Source organism: Rhipicephalus microplus, unplaced genomic scaffold (assembly GCF_043290135.1).
Source record: "Rhipicephalus microplus isolate Deutch F79 unplaced genomic scaffold, USDA_Rmic scaffold_165, whole genome shotgun sequence".
In the NCBI taxonomy this organism is placed as follows: Eukaryota; Metazoa; Arthropoda; class Arachnida; order Ixodida; family Ixodidae; genus Rhipicephalus; species Rhipicephalus microplus.
The window spans coordinates 312,386-334,071 of NW_027464736.1; the positions used below are offsets into that span (position 1 = coordinate 312,386).

Sequence of the window (21,686 nt, forward strand, 5' to 3'; positions counted from 1 at the left end):
GCGGAAATAGCTTGGCACATACATACACACTTCTACACACATACATACATACACATCGCACATGCATACACATCGTATACACACTTCTAGCTTTCCTCCGAAACAGTAATGATAATTTCCTCAATAGTTTTATTAATATGAGTAGGAATGTTGAAAAAAATAAGAAACTTGAGTATGTACGTGTGAACATAACAAAATAAAAGAGACCCTCCATATATGAAATACACACGGAAACATTTATTTTCCCAGAGCAATCGTAAGTGTAAACACAGCTAGCGCACTCCCTGCACGCGAATACCGCGTCAGCCGGGGCGCGGTATTCGGGGCACCGTCTCGGACACTCGACGCACCCACGCCGTTTACCCCGGTATCATGGGTAAATCCGAACACTCCTTCTATCATTGAATTTATTGTCGAACTCACCCCGCAGGGGGTGAGTGGGCCGATCCCGGAGGTAGTGCAATACCGGGCCAACCCGTGGCGGAGGTGAAGCAAGCTTCAAGCACTCCGCCGCATCACAAAAATAAGTTTAATATCTTGGATCCAAATAGGATCCGTATCAGATATTAAGCTGATAAGAACAGATACTACACTTTGATCTTAGCCAAAAGGCCGAGAAGCGATGCAATTCATTAGCACGTAATTAAAATCCATTCTTTCACACCTCGTACTTAGTTCTGGCCAAAAGCCGGGCAAACAGTAGCAAAGCAATTCCGACGTCCACCCATGCACAACCAGCATTGTGCACCGACAGCGGCAGCGCTGGCTTCACGGCATTGCTTTTATCCCCAGTCCGCTTGAAGTTTCTAGTTTCGCTTACAAACATGTTAAAACTGAAACCTTCTTTTTCCCAGAGGTCGAAGCCACGCGTGCTTGCTTGCATGCGTACTCTCTATGCGCCCATGACGTCACACCAAATGCTTGCCGGCGAACATTATCAGGCATGTCGCGAGGGATGCTACAGCACTTGTTTTAAAAACTGATGCATAGTGTACATGTCCAACTCGAGCACCAAAATCTAAAAGGAAAAAAAAAAAAAAATGACTGTGCAAAATGTGAATACGTCACCTATCCAACATGGCTTCTACGCCGGCTGCCCAAGCAACGCCTCTGCAACGACGCCCACAATCATCGGCAAAAAGGTGGTGCCTTTGGCTGCTTCAGCACGCACAACATATGCCTTGCAAGTTCCGACGTGGCGGAACACCGCACCGAGGTCGACGAAGGTCCTGCCGTGAAAGGCAGACCCGGGAATGCGTGCGAAACGTCTACCGCGTGGGTTGTGAAGCCGGTGAATGAAGGATCATGTGGCAGAGGGTGACGGAACGTGAGTGTGCGACTTGCCGCTGCGATGTCGTTCAAGCGTTCAACGGGCCGGCAGGTTCTGTCTGTCGTGGTCGAAAACGTCCGAGTTTTGCTGATTCCGAGGGGTAGGAGTGCTATGGTGGCGTGTACGAGGCGCTGGTGCGGCGCTCCGTCGATCGTGCCGGACGGACATGAGGCGGCCGAAGGCGGTCGTCAAGTGGTCGCGGAAATCAGTGGAGAAGTACTCGCCTGCGCTTTTCGTCGAAGACTCGCGACAGACGGTCTTCGGGAGACACGGGTGGTTGCACAAATGCGACCGTGCGTCAACGTGCAGCCATATTCGTGGATTATTTCGCCCCATTACGATAGCTTCGTCACTGCGCTCGCTGGTGTTGCTTGTTTTTGTTGACCTTCACTTGTGGCTCACACCCACTGTGGGGGATTGGCTGGTTTGTTGTTCTGCTTCTTCGACTTCTACATACTCGGCTTAGTGAAGCTGTGAGGAGTGACGAGTGGGTACGGAGGCAAAGCGCGCCCGGGGCGTGATCTCACGCGTCCTGGGGTCCACGTCGCTTCAGGTACGTGCGTGGTGCGTCCGTGCGCAATTTTCTTGGAACTTCCAGCAACTGGCAATTCCATTGAGGTGAGCGTGCGAGGATGTTCGTTGTAATTAACGAGAGCCAACGGTGGATGAGCTGGTATGAGATGGTGTTCAGAAATGAAGTGTTTGATCAACAAGGCGATGCCCGCCGTGGTGGTCTGATGGCCGTAAGGTACTCGGCTGCTGCCCCGCAGGTGGTGGGATCGAATCCCGGCCGCGGCGGCTGCATTTCCCTGTGCTCAGATTAGGGTGCACGTGAAAGAACCCCAGGTGGTCGAAATTTTCCCATAATCATATGGTGGTTTTGGGACGTCAAACCCCAAAGGTCAGTGGACATAGGAAAAGCACATCGGGGCTTTGCCGCTCCACCGTACAGCAGGTGTGTGCGGAGTGGGTCCTGTGGCGTTCTTTGCGATTTTAATTTGTGATGGGGAATAGTGTAGATGCGTAGACGTGGCGAGAGCACGCGTCTTCAGGTTCAGACGCCGCGTGAAGATGTGAAATAAAAATGCCTTCGCTTGCCACTGCAACTGTAAACAGAAACACCAACCAAACCCCATTTTCTAGAGGCTTTTTTTATTTTTCGTTGCGAAACGGGTGAATTCGAAAAGCGGAAATAGCTTGGCACATACATACACACTTCTACACACATACATACATACACATCGCACATGCATACACATCGTATACACACTTCTAGCTTTCCTCCGAAACAGTAATGATAATTTCCTCAATAGTTTTATTAATATGAGTAGGAATGTTGAAAAAAATAAGAAACTTGAGTATGTACGTGTGAACATAACAAAATAAAAGAGACCCTCCATATATGAAATACACACGGAAACATTTATTTTCCCAGAGCAATCGTAAGTGTAAACACAGCTAGCGCACTCCCTGCACGCGAATACCGCGTCAGCCGGGGCGCGGTATTCGGGGCACCGTCTCGGACACTCGACGCACCCACGCCGTTTACCCCGGTATCATGGGTAAATCCGAACACTCCTTCTATCATTGAATTTATTGTCGAACTCACCCCGCAGGGGGTGAGTGGGCCGATCCCGGAGGTAGTGCAATACCGGGCCAACCCGTGGCGGAGGTGAAGCAAGCTTCAAGCACTCCGCCGCATCACAAAAATAAGTTTAATATCTTGGATCCAAATAGGATCCGTATCAGATATTAAGCTGATAAGAACAGAGGTTTTCAAAAATGTTAGGAACTTTTCTGACCGGAAAGGAAAAACTTGTTCTCATTTTTTGTTCCTTCAACCAGAAAGGAAGAAGGTGGTGTATCGTGAACTGTGTAGAAAGAGAGAAGGTGAAATAGGAAATAGCAGGGGAGAAAAAAGTGAAAGGGGCGTGTGCTGTGTAGTGTCGCCTCTTATTTTTGCGATGTCTTTGGGAGGGTGACTTTGTCATCACGTGGCCCAGCGAGTGACAGTCACTTTATGGCCACGTGCGCGCAGTACACTTCCCGAGAAGCTGCAATGGTCTCGCTCACTGCAAGCTTCTTAAGTAACCGGAGATACCTCCGGCTGCAGAGTTTTTTGAAAACTCTGTCATTTGCCGGGTCCCAGGAGCCAAGCATGCCGACGACGACTGCCTCGATCGTGACTCTCTGGTAGCGGCGGAGCAAGAAGTCCCGAACTGGTTCGTATTTCCGTTCCTTTTCCAGTCGGGCTGCCTCGAGTGCTTTGAGCCGGTTGTCAAAGGGGCAGGTCACGTCCACGATGATCGCCTCTTCCCCCCTGGCGAGAACGAGGTCGGGGCGAAGGTTGGTGGTACCAACCGCTCTGTTTTCATGCGTGACCGTGAACTTCTTGCTGGCGGCTTGTTTCACCCGCTCCACAATCTTGTTGTGACGACTGGTGTAGGCCATGCTGTGGCGCATGCAGTGACCCAGGACGTGCGGCAGCGTTTCCACTGCGTAACCGCACACACGGCACCGTTTGTCGGCGGAGGTGGTCCATGGGTTGGCTCCATTCACAGGTAGGAGGTTCAGGCGTGCCCTGTGAATGAAGCGCCAGTCGCAAAAGCGGGTGAACTTGCCGGAGCGCATAAAGTGGGAGCTGCTCGGGTCTGCGGCGACGCATTCCATTGCCTTCCCTTGATTAGGCATTTCGTGAAGGAAGCGATCGCGTGCTCGCATCATTCTGAAGCGCAGCGTTCTTACCACTTTTCTGCGTTTCTTTGACGTGAGAGTTTCCTCTCCGTCACACGTGATGCTGGTCCCCCCGTCCTCGAAAATTTCCCAGGTGACGTGTAGCCTGCGGGAAGCCTTCCGAGCCTCGGTCCAGACGGACTGTAGTTGTGTTGGCCGTGCCTGGAAAACGCCCTCCGTTTCGCCGCTGAGGTAGCAGGCGAGCTCCTCGTTGGTGGCCTGCCTGCGAATGCGCTTGGAGACAATTTTGGTTAGCGCTTCGAAGGCAAGTTCGCGGACCTCGAGATCGGCTGAGGTCAGAAGCTTGAAGGCGTTGTCCACGCGGCAGGCGTCACTTGTGTCTGCGGCGAGGGGGATTCCAGCTGCTCCGGCCGCTGCGCTGCCGTAGAGGTAGTTGTTTGCAGCGTTACCTGGAAGATAAAGAGTTTTCTTTATCAGCGGCCGGAGTGCGTCGTCTAGGCGGGCCCATTCCGCCTTGCCCACTTGTCCGCACCGCATGGCGAAGTTGAGTGCTGGAAAGACAAAAGTTTTCAGTGCATCAATTCGCTGCCATGGGGCAAGCATGGACTCGAGCAGGGTGCGGCCGACGGAGATCGCCTCATCGACCTTAGAGCGGTCTTGGAGAAGGCTGAACCCGACGGGGCGTCCTAGAAAAGATTGACTCTCGTAGTCACTGATGCGAGGGATCTCTTCTCCGTCGACGAAGAATTTCGTGTCCCTAGTGCCTACGGGAGTCCTACCAGAGAGGTGCAGGCTTCTGCACTTCTTGGGGTTCAGCCGAAGTCCCAGCTGGCCCGCGAGAGCCGCCACGACGTTGATGCGGTCCTGCAGTTTCTTGGGGCTGTCCGCCAAGGGGGTCAAATCATCGGCGTAAGCCAGCACATTGTGCTGCCTCTCACCTCCTTGGACCGCCCGAATGACTGGATCGAGCACCAAGTTGAAGAGCAGGCCGCTCAGTGGGCAGCCCTGCCTAATTCCGGCGGAGATTGTGACTGGGGCCGTTGTCCCAGCTTCGGCGACAATCCGGGTGGCGTTGTCTCGGTAGAGGTCTGCGATGATTGCGCAGAAGTCCTCTCCTGCACCTGCACCACGAAGAGAATCGATTACTACACTTTGATCTTAGCCAAAAGGCCGAGAAGCGATGCAATTCATTAGCACGTAATTAAAATCCATTCTTTCACACCTCGTACTTAGTTCTGGCCAAAAGCCGGGCAAACAGTAGCAAAGCAATTCCGACGTCCACCCATGCACAACCAGCATTGTGCACCGACAGCGGCAGCGCTGGCTTCACGGCATTGCTTTTATCCCCAGTCCGCTTGAAGTTTCTAGTTTCGCTTACAAACATGTTAAAACTGAAACCTTCTTTTTCCCAGAGGTCGAAGCCACGCGTGCTTGCTTGCATGCGTACTCTCTATGCGCCCATGACGTCACACCAAATGCTTGCCGGCGAACATTATCAGGCATGTCGCGAGGGATGCTACAGCACTTGTTTTAAAAACTGATGCATAGTGTACATGTCCAACTCGAGCACCAAAATCTAAAAGGAAAAAAAAAAAAAATGACTGTGCAAAATGTGAATACGTCACCTATCCAACATGGCTTCTACGCCGGCTGCCCAAGCAACGCCTCTGCAACGACGCCCACAATCATCGGCAAAAAGGTGGTGCCTTTGGCTGCTTCAGCACGCACAACATATGCCTTGCAAGTTCCGACGTGGCGGAACACCGCACCGAGGTCGACGAAGGTCCTGCCGTGAAAGGCAGACCCGGGAATGCGTGCGAAACGTCTACCGCGTGGGTTGTGAAGCCGGTGAATGAAGGATCATGTGGCAGAGGGTGACGGAACGTGAGTGTGCGACTTGCCGCTGCGATGTCGTTCAAGCGTTCAACGGGCCGGCAGGTTCTGTCTGTCGTGGTCGAAAACGTCCGAGTTTTGCTGATTCCGAGGGGTAGGAGTGCTATGGTGGCGTGTACGAGGCGCTGGTGCGGCGCTCCGTCGATCGTGCCGGACGGACATGAGGCGGCCGAAGGCGGTCGTCAAGTGGTCGCGGAAATCAGTGGAGAAGTACTCGCCTGCGCTTTTCGTCGAAGACTCGCGACAGACGGTCTTCGGGAGACACGGGTGGTTGCACAAATGCGACCGTGCGTCAACGTGCAGCCATATTCGTGGATTATTTCGCCCCATTACGATAGCTTCGTCACTGCGCTCGCTGGTGTTGCTTGTTTTTGTTGACCTTCACTTGTGGCTCACACCCACTGTGGGGGATTGGCTGGTTTGTTGTTCTGCTTCTTCGACTTCTACATACTCGGCTTAGTGAAGCTGTGAGGAGTGACGAGTGGGTACGGAGGCAAAGCGCGCCCGGGGCGTGATCTCACGCGTCCTGGGGTCCACGTCGCTTCAGGTACGTGCGTGGTGCGTCCGTGCGCAATTTTCTTGGAACTTCCAGCAACTGGCAATTCCATTGAGGTGAGCGTGCGAGGATGTTCGTTGTAATTAACGAGAGCCAACGGTGGATGAGCTGGTATGAGATGGTGTTCAGAAATGAAGTGTTTGATCAACAAGGCGATGCCCGCCGTGGTGGTCTGATGGCCGTAAGGTACTCGGCTGCTGCCCCGCAGGTGGTGGGATCGAATCCCGGCCGCGGCGGCTGCATTTCCCTGTGCTCAGATTAGGGTGCACGTGAAAGAACCCCAGGTGGTCGAAATTTTCCCATAATCATATGGTGGTTTTGGGACGTCAAACCCCAAAGGTCAGTGGACATAGGAAAAGCACATCGGGGCTTTGCCGCTCCACCGTACAGCAGGTGTGTGCGGAGTGGGTCCTGTGGCGTTCTTTGCGATTTTAATTTGTGATGGGGAATAGTGTAGATGCGTAGACGTGGCGAGAGCACGCGTCTTCAGGTTCAGACGCCGCGTGAAGATGTGAAATAAAAATGCCTTCGCTTGCCACTGCAACTGTAAACAGAAACACCAACCAAACCCCATTTTCTAGAGGCTTTTTTTATTTTTCGTTGCGAAACGGGTGAATTCGAAAAGCGGAAATAGCTTGGCACATACATACACACTTCTACACACATACATACATACACATCGCACATGCATACACATCGTATACACACTTCTAGCTTTCCTCCGAAACAGTAATGATAATTTCCTCAATAGTTTTATTAATATGAGTAGGAATGTTGAAAAAAATAAGAAACTTGAGTATGTACGTGTGAACATAACAAAATAAAAGAGACCCTCCATATATGAAATACACACGGAAACATTTATTTTCCCAGAGCAATCGTAAGTGTAAACACAGCTAGCGCACTCCCTGCACGCGAATACCGCGTCAGCCGGGGCGCGGTATTCGGGGCACCGTCTCGGACACTCGACGCACCCACGCCGTTTACCCCGGTATCATGGGTAAATCCGAACACTCCTTCTATCATTGAATTTATTGTCGAACTCACCCCGCAGGGGGTGAGTGGGCCGATCCCGGAGGTAGTGCAATACCGGGCCAACCCGTGGCGGAGGTGAAGCAAGCTTCAAGCACTCCGCCGCATCACAAAAATAAGTTTAATATCTTGGATCCAAATAGGATCCGTATCAGATATTAAGCTGATAAGAACAGAATTTTTTATTATGCTTAGTACACAAACATCATACATGGTTATATAACAGAACAAGAAACGGTAATAAAAGGTGTATATAATAAAATCAGGTAACAAAAAAGCTAAAAAAGAGTTAGTGGTGTTAGTATGAATAAAAGCGTATAACAATAAAAAACGCGGTATCGCTTCTCGAATAAAAAAACTATTTACAAAACGCCTATATGGCCACGATAAATGTCCGTAGAGGCAGCGATCGTGTCTGAAACGCAAAGTCTTTTCATGGTGCGCAGGTAGCTCCTGGAGCAGAACCTGCGGCAGACACGATCGTTGGCCGGATCCCACGAGCCGAGGCAGCCTACGACGATGGCGTCGACGGAGACGCGCTGGAACCGCTGGAGGAGATGACGCTGTAGAGGGGCGTACTTCTCCTCCTTGATCCTCCGAGCCTCCTGGAACGCCTGCATGCGGTTGTCGAAGGGACAGCAGACGTCCAGGATCAGGGCTTCCTCACCACGGGCCAGGACGAGGTCGGGTCGCAAGCCGGGGACGCCGACTTGCTGGTTCTCCCCGATGACGGTGAACCGCTCCAGGGCCGCCTTCTTGAGGCGCGCAACGATGGCGTTGTGGCGCTCTGTCATGGCCCGGCTCTGCCGCATGCAGTGGCAGAGGACGTGCGGCAGGGTCTCCTCCCCGTACCCGCAGCGTCGGCACCTCCTGTCAGCTGCGGGCACCCACGTTCCCGTGCCGTTCAGGGGGAGGAGATTCAGCCGGGCTCGATGAATGAAGCGCCACTCCTTGAAGCGAGTGTAGCGGCCGGACCTCATGAAGTGGAAACTGGCGGGGTCCGCCGCTACACACGCCATCGCCTTGCCCTGGGACGGCTTCTCCTGGAGAGAACGGTCCCGGTCCTGGTTGAGGATGGCCCGAAGGATCTTGATCAGCTTGTTCCGGTTCCGCGCTGACACCGTGGCCTCTCCGCAGGTGATGCGGGCGCCCTGGTCCAGTAGCTCCCAGGCGACGGACAGGCGACGGGAGGCTTTGCGTGCCTCCGTCCAGACAGACTGCAGCTGGGTCGCAGTCTGCCGGAAGTCGCCCTCCGTTTCGCCTGAGAGGTAGGCCTCGGTGTCGTCCGTGTCCGCCGGTCGCCTCAGCCGCCTCGACACCACCCGGTTGAGCTCCTCCCTCGCTCGCTCCCGGACCTCCAGATCAGTCGACGACAGGAGCTTGAAGGCCCCGTCAACTCGGCAGATGTCGCTGAGCTCCGCCGCAAGAGGGATCCCTGCAGTGCCGGCATGTGCGCTCCCGTACACATACTCGTTTGACGCTCTGGCCGGCACGTACAGGGTCTTCTTGATCAGCGGGCGAAGCTCCTCGTCCAAGCGATGCCACTCTCCTTTGCTGGCAAGGCCCACCCGCATGGCGAAGTTGAGGGCTGGATATAGAAATGTTTTAATAGAATCCAGCCTCTGCCATGGGGTGAGCATGGAGGAGAGCAGCCGTCTGCCGAGATGGATGGCCTCGTCGACCGTTGTCTGGTCCGGTAGCACCCGAAACCCCACAGGACGCCCCAGGAACCGGTGCCCCTCGAAGTCCGCCAGTGCCGGGACCGGGACGCTCCCCACGGTGAAAGTGGTGGGCCGTGTGCCCACCGGGTAGCGCCCGGACAGGTGGAGGGTGCGGCACTTGGCAGGCTTCAGTCGCAGCCCGAGCGGGTCCGAAAGGGCCGTCACCACGTTGAGGCGGCGCTGCAAGGTGGCGGGATCCCCGGCGAGCAGCGTCAGATCATCGGCGTAGGCAAGGATGTTGTGTTGCCTATCGCCTCCCTGCACCGCTCTAATGATGGGGTCCACCACCAGGTTGAACAGCAGGCCGCTCAGGGGACAGCCTTGGCGTAGGCCCGCTCCGATGGCGATTGGCTCCGTGGTGCCGTCAGCTGCCACGACGCAGGTGGTGTTACTACACTACACTTTGATCTTACTACACTTTGATCTTAGCCAAAAGGCCGAGAAGCGATGCAATTCATTAGCACGTAATTAAAATCCATTCTTTCACACCTCGTACTTAGTTCTGGCCAAAAGCCGGGCAAACAGTAGCAAAGCAATTCCGACGTCCACCCATGCACAACCAGCATTGTGCACCGACAGCGGCAGCGCTGGCTTCACGGCATTGCTTTTATCCCCAGTCCGCTTGAAGTTTCTAGTTTCGCTTACAAACATGTTAAAACTGAAACCTTCTTTTTCCCAGAGGTCGAAGCCACGCGTGCTTGCTTGCATGCGTACTCTCTATGCGCCCATGACGTCACACCAAATGCTTGCCGGCGAACATTATCAGGCATGTCGCGAGGGATGCTACAGCACTTGTTTTAAAAACTGATGCATAGTGTACATGTCCAACTCGAGCACCAAAATCTAAAAGGAAAAAAAAAAAAAAATGACTGTGCAAAATGTGAATACGTCACCTATCCAACATGGCTTCTACGCCGGCTGCCCAAGCAACGCCTCTGCAACGACGCCCACAATCATCGGCAAAAAGGTGGTGCCTTTGGCTGCTTCAGCACGCACAACATATGCCTTGCAAGTTCCGACGTGGCGGAACACCGCACCGAGGTCGACGAAGGTCCTGCCGTGAAAGGCAGACCCGGGAATGCGTGCGAAACGTCTACCGCGTGGGTTGTGAAGCCGGTGAATGAAGGATCATGTGGCAGAGGGTGACGGAACGTGAGTGTGCGACTTGCCGCTGCGATGTCGTTCAAGCGTTCAACGGGCCGGCAGGTTCTGTCTGTCGTGGTCGAAAACGTCCGAGTTTTGCTGATTCCGAGGGGTAGGAGTGCTATGGTGGCGTGTACGAGGCGCTGGTGCGGCGCTCCGTCGATCGTGCCGGACGGACATGAGGCGGCCGAAGGCGGTCGTCAAGTGGTCGCGGAAATCAGTGGAGAAGTACTCGCCTGCGCTTTTCGTCGAAGACTCGCGACAGACGGTCTTCGGGAGACACGGGTGGTTGCACAAATGCGACCGTGCGTCAACGTGCAGCCATATTCGTGGATTATTTCGCCCCATTACGATAGCTTCGTCACTGCGCTCGCTGGTGTTGCTTGTTTTTGTTGACCTTCACTTGTGGCTCACACCCACTGTGGGGGATTGGCTGGTTTGTTGTTCTGCTTCTTCGACTTCTACATACTCGGCTTAGTGAAGCTGTGAGGAGTGACGAGTGGGTACGGAGGCAAAGCGCGCCCGGGGCGTGATCTCACGCGTCCTGGGGTCCACGTCGCTTCAGGTACGTGCGTGGTGCGTCCGTACGTCTAGTGCGCAATTTTCTTGGAACTTCCAGCAACTGGCAATTCCATTGAGGTGAGCGTGCGAGGATGTTCGTTGTAATTAACGAGAGCCAACGGTGGATGAGCTGGTATGAGATGGTGTTCAGAAATGAAGTGTTTGATCAACAAGGCGATGCCCGCCGTGGTGGTCTGATGGCCGTAAGGTACTCGGCTGCTGCCCCGCAGGTGGTGGGATCGAATCCCGGCCGCGGCGGCTGCATTTCCCTGTGCTCAGATTAGGGTGCACGTGAAAGAACCCCAGGTGGTCGAAATTTTCCCATAATCATATGGTGGTTTTGGGACGTCAAACCCCAAAGGTCAGTGGACATAGGAAAAGCACATCGGGGCTTTGCCGCTCCACCGTACAGCAGGTGTGTGCGGAGTGGGTCCTGTGGCGTTCTTTGCGATTTTAATTTGTGATGGGGAATAGTGTAGATGCGTAGACGTGGCGAGAGCACGCGTCTTCAGGTTCAGACGCCGCGTGAAGATGTGAAATAAAAATGCCTTCGCTTGCCACTGCAACTGTAAACAGAAACACCAACCAAACCCCATTTTCTAGAGGCTTTTTTTATTTTTCGTTGCGAAACGGGTGAATTCGAAAAGCGGAAATAGCTTGGCACATACATACACACTTCTACACACATACATACATACACATCGCACATGCATACACATCGTATACACACTTCTAGCTTTCCTCCGAAACAGTAATGATAATTTCCTCAATAGTTTTATTAATATGAGTAGGAATGTTGAAAAAAATAAGAAACTTGAGTATGTACGTGTGAACATAACAAAATAAAAGAGACCCTCCATATATGAAATACACACGGAAACATTTATTTTCCCAGAGCAATCGTAAGTGTAAACACAGCTAGCGCACTCCCTGCACGCGAATACCGCGTCAGCCGGGGCGCGGTATTCGGGGCACCGTCTCGGACACTCGACGCACCCACGCCGTTTACCCCGGTATCATGGGTAAATCCGAACACTCCTTCTATCATTGAATTTATTGTCGAACTCACCCCGCAGGGGGTGAGTGGGCCGATCCCGGAGGTAGTGCAATACCGGGCCAACCCGTGGCGGAGGTGAAGCAAGCTTCAAGCACTCCGCCGCATCACAAAAATAAGTTTAATATCTTGGATCCAAATAGGATCCGTATCAGATATTAAGCTGATAAGAACAGATACTACACTTTGATCTTAGCCAAAAGGCCGAGAAGCGATGCAATTCATTAGCACGTAATTAAAATCCATTCTTTCACACCTCGTACTTAGTTCTGGCCAAAAGCCGGGCAAACAGTAGCAAAGCAATTCCGACGTCCACCCATGCACAACCAGCATTGTGCACCGACAGCGGCAGCGCTGGCTTCACGGCATTGCTTTTATCCCCAGTCCGCTTGAAGTTTCTAGTTTCGCTTACAAACATGTTAAAACTGAAACCTTCTTTTTCCCAGAGGTCGAAGCCACGCGTGCTTGCTTGCATGCGTACTCTCTATGCGCCCATGACGTCACACCAAATGCTTGCCGGCGAACATTATCAGGCATGTCGCGAGGGATGCTACAGCACTTGTTTTAAAAACTGATGCATAGTGTACATGTCCAACTCGAGCACCAAAATCTAAAAGGAAAAAAAAAAAAAAATGACTGTGCAAAATGTGAATACGTCACCTATCCAACATGGCTTCTACGCCGGCTGCCCAAGCAACGCCTCTGCAACGACGCCCACAATCATCGGCAAAAAGGTGGTGCCTTTGGCTGCTTCAGCACGCACAACATATGCCTTGCAAGTTCCGACGTGGCGGAACACCGCACCGAGGTCGACGAAGGTCCTGCCGTGAAAGGCAGACCCGGGAATGCGTGCGAAACGTCTACCGCGTGGGTTGTGAAGCCGGTGAATGAAGGATCATGTGGCAGAGGGTGACGGAACGTGAGTGTGCGACTTGCCGCTGCGATGTCGTTCAAGCGTTCAACGGGCCGGCAGGTTCTGTCTGTCGTGGTCGAAAACGTCCGAGTTTTGCTGATTCCGAGGGGTAGGAGTGCTATGGTGGCGTGTACGAGGCGCTGGTGCGGCGCTCCGTCGATCGTGCCGGACGGACATGAGGCGGCCGAAGGCGGTCGTCAAGTGGTCGCGGAAATCAGTGGAGAAGTACTCGCCTGCGCTTTTCGTCGAAGACTCGCGACAGACGGTCTTCGGGAGACACGGGTGGTTGCACAAATGCGACCGTGCGTCAACGTGCAGCCATATTCGTGGATTATTTCGCCCCATTACGATAGCTTCGTCACTGCGCTCGCTGGTGTTGCTTGTTTTTGTTGACCTTCACTTGTGGCTCACACCCACTGTGGGGGATTGGCTGGTTTGTTGTTCTGCTTCTTCGACTTCTACATACTCGGCTTAGTGAAGCTGTGAGGAGTGACGAGTGGGTACGGAGGCAAAGCGCGCCCGGGGCGTGATCTCACGCGTCCTGGGGTCCACGTCGCTTCAGGTACGTGCGTGGTGCGTCCGTACGTCTAGTGCGCAATTTTCTTGGAACTTCCAGCAACTGGCAATTCCATTGAGGTGAGCGTGCGAGGATGTTCGTTGTAATTAACGAGAGCCAACGGTGGATGAGCTGGTATGAGATGGTGTTCAGAAATGAAGTGTTTGATCAACAAGGCGATGCCCGCCGTGGTGGTCTGATGGCCGTAAGGTACTCGGCTGCTGCCCCGCAGGTGGTGGGATCGAATCCCGGCCGCGGCGGCTGCATTTCCCTGTGCTCAGATTAGGGTGCACGTGAAAGAACCCCAGGTGGTCGAAATTTTCCCATAATCATATGGTGGTTTTGGGACGTCAAACCCCAAAGGTCAGTGGACATAGGAAAAGCACATCGGGGCTTTGCCGCTCCACCGTACAGCAGGTGTGTGCGGAGTGGGTCCTGTGGCGTTCTTTGCGATTTTAATTTGTGATGGGGAATAGTGTAGATGCGTAGACGTGGCGAGAGCACGCGTCTTCAGGTTCAGACGCCGCGTGAAGATGTGAAATAAAAATGCCTTCGCTTGCCACTGCAACTGTAAACAGAAACACCAACCAAACCCCATTTTCTAGAGGCTTTTTTTATTTTTCGTTGCGAAACGGGTGAATTCGAAAAGCGGAAATAGCTTGGCACATACATACACACTTCTACACACATACATACATACACATCGCACATGCATACACATCGTATACACACTTCTAGCTTTCCTCCGAAACAGTAATGATAATTTCCTCAATAGTTTTATTAATATGAGTAGGAATGTTGAAAAAAATAAGAAACTTGAGTATGTACGTGTGAACATAACAAAATAAAAGAGACCCTCCATATATGAAATACACACGGAAACATTTATTTTCCCAGAGCAATCGTAAGTGTAAACACAGCTAGCGCACTCCCTGCACGCGAATACCGCGTCAGCCGGGGCGCGGTATTCGGGGCACCGTCTCGGACACTCGACGCACCCACGCCGTTTACCCCGGTATCATGGGTAAATCCGAACACTCCTTCTATCATTGAATTTATTGTCGAACTCACCCCGCAGGGGGTGAGTGGGCCGATCCCGGAGGTAGTGCAATACCGGGCCAACCCGTGGCGGAGGTGAAGCAAGCTTCAAGCACTCCGCCGCATCACAAAAATAAGTTTAATATCTTGGATCCAAATAGGATCCGTATCAGATATTAAGCTGATAAGAACAGATACTACACTTTGATCTTAGCCAAAAGGCCGAGAAGCGATGCAATTCATTAGCACGTAATTAAAATCCATTCTTTCACACCTCGTACTTAGTTCTGGCCAAAAGCCGGGCAAACAGTAGCAAAGCAATTCCGACGTCCACCCATGCACAACCAGCATTGTGCACCGACAGCGGCAGCGCTGGCTTCACGGCATTGCTTTTATCCCCAGTCCGCTTGAAGTTTCTAGTTTCGCTTACAAACATGTTAAAACTGAAACCTTCTTTTTCCCAGAGGTCGAAGCCACGCGTGCTTGCTTGCATGCGTACTCTCTATGCGCCCATGACGTCACACCAAATGCTTGCCGGCGAACATTATCAGGCATGTCGCGAGGGATGCTACAGCACTTGTTTTAAAAACTGATGCATAGTGTACATGTCCAACTCGAGCACCAAAATCTAAAAGGAAAAAAAAAAAAAAATGACTGTGCAAAATGTGAATACGTCACCTATCCAACATGGCTTCTACGCCGGCTGCCCAAGCAACGCCTCTGCAACGACGCCCACAATCATCGGCAAAAAGGTGGTGCCTTTGGCTGCTTCAGCACGCACAACATATGCCTTGCAAGTTCCGACGTGGCGGAACACCGCACCGAGGTCGACGAAGGTCCTGCCGTGAAAGGCAGACCCGGGAATGCGTGCGAAACGTCTACCGCGTGGGTTGTGAAGCCGGTGAATGAAGGATCATGTGGCAGAGGGTGACGGAACGTGAGTGTGCGACTTGCCGCTGCGATGTCGTTCAAGCGTTCAACGGGCCGGCAGGTTCTGTCTGTCGTGGTCGAAAACGTCCGAGTTTTGCTGATTCCGAGGGGTAGGAGTGCTATGGTGGCGTGTACGAGGCGCTGGTGCGGCGCTCCGTCGATCGTGCCGGACGGACATGAGGCGGCCGAAGGCGGTCGTCAAGTGGTCGCGGAAATCAGTGGAGAAGTACTCGCCTGCGCTTTTCGTCGAAGACTCGCGACAGACGGTCTTCGGGAGACACGGGTGGTTGCACAAATGCGACCGTGCGTCAACGTGCAGCCATATTCGTGGATTATTTCGCCCCATTACGATAGCTTCGTCACTGCGCTCGCTGGTGTTGCTTGTTTTTGTTGACCTTCACTTGTGGCTCACACCCACTGTGGGGGATTGGCTGGTTTGTTGTTCTGCTTCTTCGACTTCTACATACTCGGCTTAGTGAAGCTGTGAGGAGTGACGAGTGGGTACGGAGGCAAAGCGCGCCCGGGGCGTGATCTCACGCGTCCTGGGGTCCACGTCGCTTCAGGTACGTGCGTGGTGCGTCCGTACGTCTAGTGCGCAATTTTCTTGGAACTTCCAGCAACTGGCAATTCCATTGAGGTGAGCGTGCGAGGATGTTCGTTGTAATTAACGAGAGCCAACGGTGGATGAGCTGGTATGAGATGGTGTTCAGAAATGAAGTGTTTGATCAACAAGGCGATGCCCGCCGTGGTGGTCTGATGGCCGTAAGGTACTCGGCTGCTGCCCCGCAGGTGGTGGGATCGAATCCCGGCCGCGGCGGCTGCATTTCCCTGTGCTCAGATTAGGGTGCACGTGAAAGAACCCCAGGTGGTCGAAATTTTCCCATAATCATATGGTGGTTTTGGGACGTCAAACCCCAAAGGTCAGTGGACATAGGAAAAGCACATCGGGGCTTTGCCGCTCCACCGTACAGCAGGTGTGTGCGGAGTGGGTCCTGTGGCGTTCTTTGCGATTTTAATTTGTGATGGGGAATAGTGTAGATGCGTAGACGTGGCGAGAGCACGCGTCTTCAGGTTCAGACGCCGCGTGAAGATGTGAAATAAAAATGCCTTCGCTTGCCACTGCAACTGTAAACAGAAACACCAACCAAACCCCATTTTCTAGAGGCTTTTTTTATTTTTCGTTGCGAAACGGGTGAATTCGAAAAGCGGAAATAGCTTGGCACATACATACACACTTCTACACACATACATACATACACATCGCACATGCATACACATCGTATACACACTTCTAGCTTTCCTCCGAAACAGTAATGATAATTTCCTCAATAGTTTTATTAATATGAGTAGGAATGTTGAAAAAAATAAGAAACTTGAGTATGTACGTGTGAACATAACAAAATAAAAGAGACCCTCCATATATGAAATACACACGGAAACATTTATTTTCCCAGAGCAATCGTAAGTGTAAACACAGCTAGCGCACTCCCTGCACGCGAATACCGCGTCAGCCGGGGCGCGGTATTCGGGGCACCGTCTCGGACACTCGACGCACCCACGCCGTTTACCCCGGTATCATGGGTAAATCCGAACACTCCTTCTATCATTGAATTTATTGTCGAACTCACCCCGCAGGGGGTGAGTGGGCCGATCCCGGAGGTAGTGCAATACCGGGCCAACCCGTGGCGGAGGTGAAGCAAGCTTCAAGCACTCCGCCGCATCACAAAAATAAGTTTAATATCTTGGATCCAAATAGGATCCGTATCAGATATTAAGCTGATAAGAACAGATACTACACTTTGATCTTAGCCAAAAGGCCGAGAAGCGATGCAATTCATTAGCACGTAATTAAAATCCATTCTTTCACACCTCGTACTTAGTTCTGGCCAAAAGCCGGGCAAACAGTAGCAAAGCAATTCCGACGTCCACCCATGCACAACCAGCATTGTGCACCGACAGCGGCAGCGCTGGCTTCACGGCATTGCTTTTATCCCCAGTCCGCTTGAAGTTTCTAGTTTCGCTTACAAACATGTTAAAACTGAAACCTTCTTTTTCCCAGAGGTCGAAGCCACGCGTGCTTGCTTGCATGCGTACTCTCTATGCGCCCATGACGTCACACCAAATGCTTGCCGGCGAACATTATCAGGCATGTCGCGAGGGATGCTACAGCACTTGTTTTAAAAACTGATGCATAGTGTACATGTCCAACTCGAGCACCAAAATCTAAAAGGAAAAAAAAAAAAAAATGACTGTGCAAAATGTGAATACGTCACCTATCCAACATGGCTTCTACGCCGGCTGCCCAAGCAACGCCTCTGCAACGACGCCCACAATCATCGGCAAAAAGGTGGTGCCTTTGGCTGCTTCAGCACGCACAACATATGCCTTGCAAGTTCCGACGTGGCGGAACACCGCACCGAGGTCGACGAAGGTCCTGCCGTGAAAGGCAGACCCGGGAATGCGTGCGAAACGTCTACCGCGTGGGTTGTGAAGCCGGTGAATGAAGGATCATGTGGCAGAGGGTGACGGAACGTGAGTGTGCGACTTGCCGCTGCGATGTCGTTCAAGCGTTCAACGGGCCGGCAGGTTCTGTCTGTCGTGGTCGAAAACGTCCGAGTTTTGCTGATTCCGAGGGGTAGGAGTGCTATGGTGGCGTGTACGAGGCGCTGGTGCGGCGCTCCGTCGATCGTGCCGGACGGACATGAGGCGGCCGAAGGCGGTCGTCAAGTGGTCGCGGAAATCAGTGGAGAAGTACTCGCCTGCGCTTTTCGTCGAAGACTCGCGACAGACGGTCTTCGGGAGACACGGGTGGTTGCACAAATGCGACCGTGCGTCAACGTGCAGCCATATTCGTGGATTATTTCGCCCCATTACGATAGCTTCGTCACTGCGCTCGCTGGTGTTGCTTGTTTTTGTTGACCTTCACTTGTGGCTCACACCCACTGTGGGGGATTGGCTGGTTTGTTGTTCTGCTTCTTCGACTTCTACATACTCGGCTTAGTGAAGCTGTGAGGAGTGACGAGTGGGTACGGAGGCAAAGCGCGCCCGGGGCGTGATCTCACGCGTCCTGGGGTCCACGTCGCTTCAGGTACGTGCGTGGTGCGTCCGTACGTCTAGTGCGCAATTTTCTTGGAACTTCCAGCAACTGGCAATTCCATTGAGGTGAGCGTGCGAGGATGTTCGTTGTAATTAACGAGAGCCAACGGTGGATGAGCTGGTATGAGATGGTGTTCAGAAATGAAGTGTTTGATCAACAAGGCGATGCCCGCCGTGGTGGTCTGATGGCCGTAAGGTACTCGGCTGCTGCCCCGCAGGTGGTGGGATCGAATCCCGGCCGCGGCGGCTGCATTTCCCTGTGCTCAGATTAGGGTGCACGTGAAAGAACCCCAGGTGGTCGAAATTTTCCCATAATCATATGGTGGTTTTGGGACGTCAAACCCCAAAGGTCAGTGGACATAGGAAAAGCACATCGGGGCTTTGCCGCTCCACCGTACAGCAGGTGTGTGCGGAGTGGGTCCTGTGGCGTTCTTTGCGATTTTAATTTGTGATGGGGAATAGTGTAGATGCGTAGACGTGGCGAGAGCACGCGTCTTCAGGTTCAGACGCCGCGTGAAGATGTGAAATAAAAATGCCTTCGCTTGCCACTGCAACTGTAAACAGAAACACCAACCAAACCCCATTTTCTAGAGGCTTTTTTTATTTTTCGTTGCGAAACGGGTGAATTCGAAAAGCGGAAATAGCTTGGCACATACATACACACTTCTACACACATACATACATACACATCGCACATGCATACACATCGTATACACACTTCTAGCTTTCCTCCGAAACAGTAATGATAATTTCCTCAATAGTTTTATTAATATGAGTAGGAATGTTGAAAAAAATAAGAAACTTGAGTATGTACGTGTGAACATAACAAAATAAAAGAGACCCTCCATATATGAAATACACACGGAAACATTTATTTTCCCAGAGCAATCGTAAGTGTAAACACAGCTAGCGCACTCCCTGCACGCGAATACCGCGTCAGCCGGGGCGCGGTATTCGGGGCACCGTCTCGGACACTCGACGCACCCACGCCGTTTACCCCGGTATCATGGGTAAATCCGAACACTCCTTCTATCATTGAATTTATTGTCGAACTCACCCCGCAGGGGGTGAGTGGGCCGATCCCGGAGGTAGTGCAATACCGGGCCAACCCGTGGCGGAGGTGAAGCAAGCTTCAAGCACTCCGCCGCATCACAAAAATAAGTTTAATATCTTGGATCCAAATAGGATCCGTATCAGATATTAAGCTGATAAGAACAGATTTGTTTATTATACTTATTACAGAAAGAACACAAATGGTTATGGAACATCACAGGAAATGGCAAAGGCTAATGGATAAAAGTGTATGACAAATGCAGTATCGCTTCTCGGAAGAAAAAAAAAAAAAAGGGGGACACAACTATTTACAAGACGCCTATATGTCCACGGTAGATGTCAGTAGAGGCGGCGATCGTGTCTGACACGCAGAGTCTTTTCATAGTCCGCAGGTAGTTCTTGGAACAAATCCTGCGGCAGACACGATCGTTGGCCGGGTCCCACGAGCCGAGGCAGCCAACGATGATGGCATCGACGGAGACGCGCTGGAACCGCTGGAGGAGATGACGCTTTAGAGGGGCGTACTTCTCCTCCTTGACCCTCCGAGCCTCCTGGAACGCCTGCAAACGGTTGTCGAAGGGACAGCAGACGTCCAGGATTAGGGCTTCCTCACCACGGGCCAGGACGAGGTCGGGTCGCAAGCCGGGGACGCCGACCTGTTGGTTCTCCCCGATGACGGTGAACCGCCCCAGGGCCGCCTTCTTGAGGCGCGCAACGATGGCGTTGTGGCGCTCCGTCATGGCTCGGCTCTGCCGCATGCAGTGGCAAAGAACGTGCGGCAGGGTCTCCTCCTCGTACCCGCAGCGTCGGCATCTCTTGTCAGCTGCGGGCACCCACGTTCTTGCGCCGTTCAGGGGGAGGAGATTCAGCCGAGCGCGGTGAATGAAGCGCCACTCCTTGAAGCGGGTGTAGCGGCCGGACCTCATGAAGTGGAAACTGGCGGGGTCCGCCGCCACACACGCCATCGTCTTGCCCTGGGACGGCTTCTCCTGGAGAGAACGGTCCCGGTCTTGGTTGAGGATGGCCCGAAGGATCTTGATGAGCTTGTTGCGGTTCCGCGCTGACACGGTGGCCTCTCCGCAGGTAATGCGGACACCCTGGTCCAGAAGCTCCCAGGCGACGGAAAGGCGACGAGAGGCTTTGCGTGCCTCCGTCCAGACAGACTGCAGCTGGGTCGCAGTCTGCCGGAAGTCACCCTCCGTTTCGCCTGAGAGGTAGGCCTCGGTGTCGTCCGTGTCCGCCGGTCGCCTCAGCCGCCTTGACACCACCCGGTTGAGCTCCTCTCTCGCTCGCTCCCGGACCTCCAGATCGGTCGACGACAGGAGCTTGAAGGCCCCGTCCACTCGGCAGATGTCGCTGAGCTCCGCCGCAAGAGGGATTCCTGCAGTGCCGGCTTGTGCACTTCCGTACACATATTCATTTGATGCTCTTGCCGGCACGTACAGGGTCCTCTTGATCATCGGGCGAAGCTCCTCGTCCAAGCGATGCCACTCTCCTTTGCTGGCAAGACCCACCCGCATGGCGAAGTTGAGGGCTGGATATAGGAATGTTTTGATAGAATCCAGCCTCTGCCATGGGGTGAGCATGGAGGAGAGCAGCCGTCTGCCGAGATGGATGGCCTCGTCGACCGTCGTCTGGTCCGGTAGCACCCGGAACCCCACAGGACGCCCCAGGAACCGGTGCTCCTCGAAGTCCGCCAGTGCCGGGACCGGGACGCTCCCCACGGTGAAAGTGGTGGGCCGTGTGCCCACCGGGTAGCGCCCGGACAGGTGGAGGGTGCGGCACTTGGCGGGCTTCAGCCGCAGCCCGAGCGGGTCCGAAAGGGCCGTCACCACGTTGAGGTGGCGCTGCAAGGTGGCGGGATCCCCGGCGAGCAGCGTCAGATCATCGGCGTAGGCAAGGATGTTGTGTTGCCTATCGTCTCCCTGCACTGCTCTGATGATGGGATCCACCACTAGGTTGAAAAGCAGGCCGCTCAGGGGACAGCCTTGGCGTAGGCCCGCTCCGATGGCGATGGGCTCCGTGGTGCCGTCAGCTGCCACGACGCAGGTGGTGTTGGCGCGGTAGAGTTCCTCCACGATCTCCGCGAAGGGCTCCCCCGCGCCGGCGCCGCGGA

The 21,686-nt window shown here is 53.3% G+C and overlaps 5 non-coding genes and 2 pseudogenes across 5 annotated transcripts; all 7 read right to left on the reverse strand.

Annotated features, from left to right (window-relative positions):
* Positions 1-432: 432 nt before the first annotated feature.
* LOC142791421 (U2 spliceosomal RNA) lies at positions 433-624 on the reverse strand. The gene has a single exon (XR_012890214.1). It is a non-coding gene; the product is annotated as a U2 spliceosomal RNA (small nuclear RNA).
* A 2,324-nt stretch (positions 625-2,948) lies between these two features.
* LOC142791361 (U2 spliceosomal RNA) lies at positions 2,949-3,123 on the reverse strand (annotated as a pseudogene).
* Positions 3,124-7,529: 4,406 nt separating this feature from the next.
* LOC119187013 (U2 spliceosomal RNA) lies at positions 7,530-7,711 on the reverse strand (annotated as a pseudogene).
* A 4,297-nt stretch (positions 7,712-12,008) lies between these two features.
* LOC142791422 (U2 spliceosomal RNA) lies at positions 12,009-12,200 on the reverse strand. Its single transcript, XR_012890215.1, has one exon. It is a non-coding gene; the product is annotated as a U2 spliceosomal RNA (small nuclear RNA).
* A 2,333-nt stretch (positions 12,201-14,533) lies between these two features.
* On the reverse strand, positions 14,534-14,725 carry LOC142791423 (U2 spliceosomal RNA). The gene has a single exon (XR_012890216.1). It is a non-coding gene; the product is annotated as a U2 spliceosomal RNA (small nuclear RNA).
* Positions 14,726-17,058: 2,333 nt separating this feature from the next.
* Positions 17,059-17,250, reverse strand: LOC142791425 (U2 spliceosomal RNA). Its single transcript, XR_012890218.1, has one exon. It is a non-coding gene; the product is annotated as a U2 spliceosomal RNA (small nuclear RNA).
* Positions 17,251-19,583: 2,333 nt separating this feature from the next.
* Positions 19,584-19,778, reverse strand: LOC142791354 (U2 spliceosomal RNA). The gene has a single exon (XR_012890174.1). It is a non-coding gene; the product is annotated as a U2 spliceosomal RNA (small nuclear RNA).
* Positions 19,779-21,686: the final 1,908 nt, after the last annotated feature.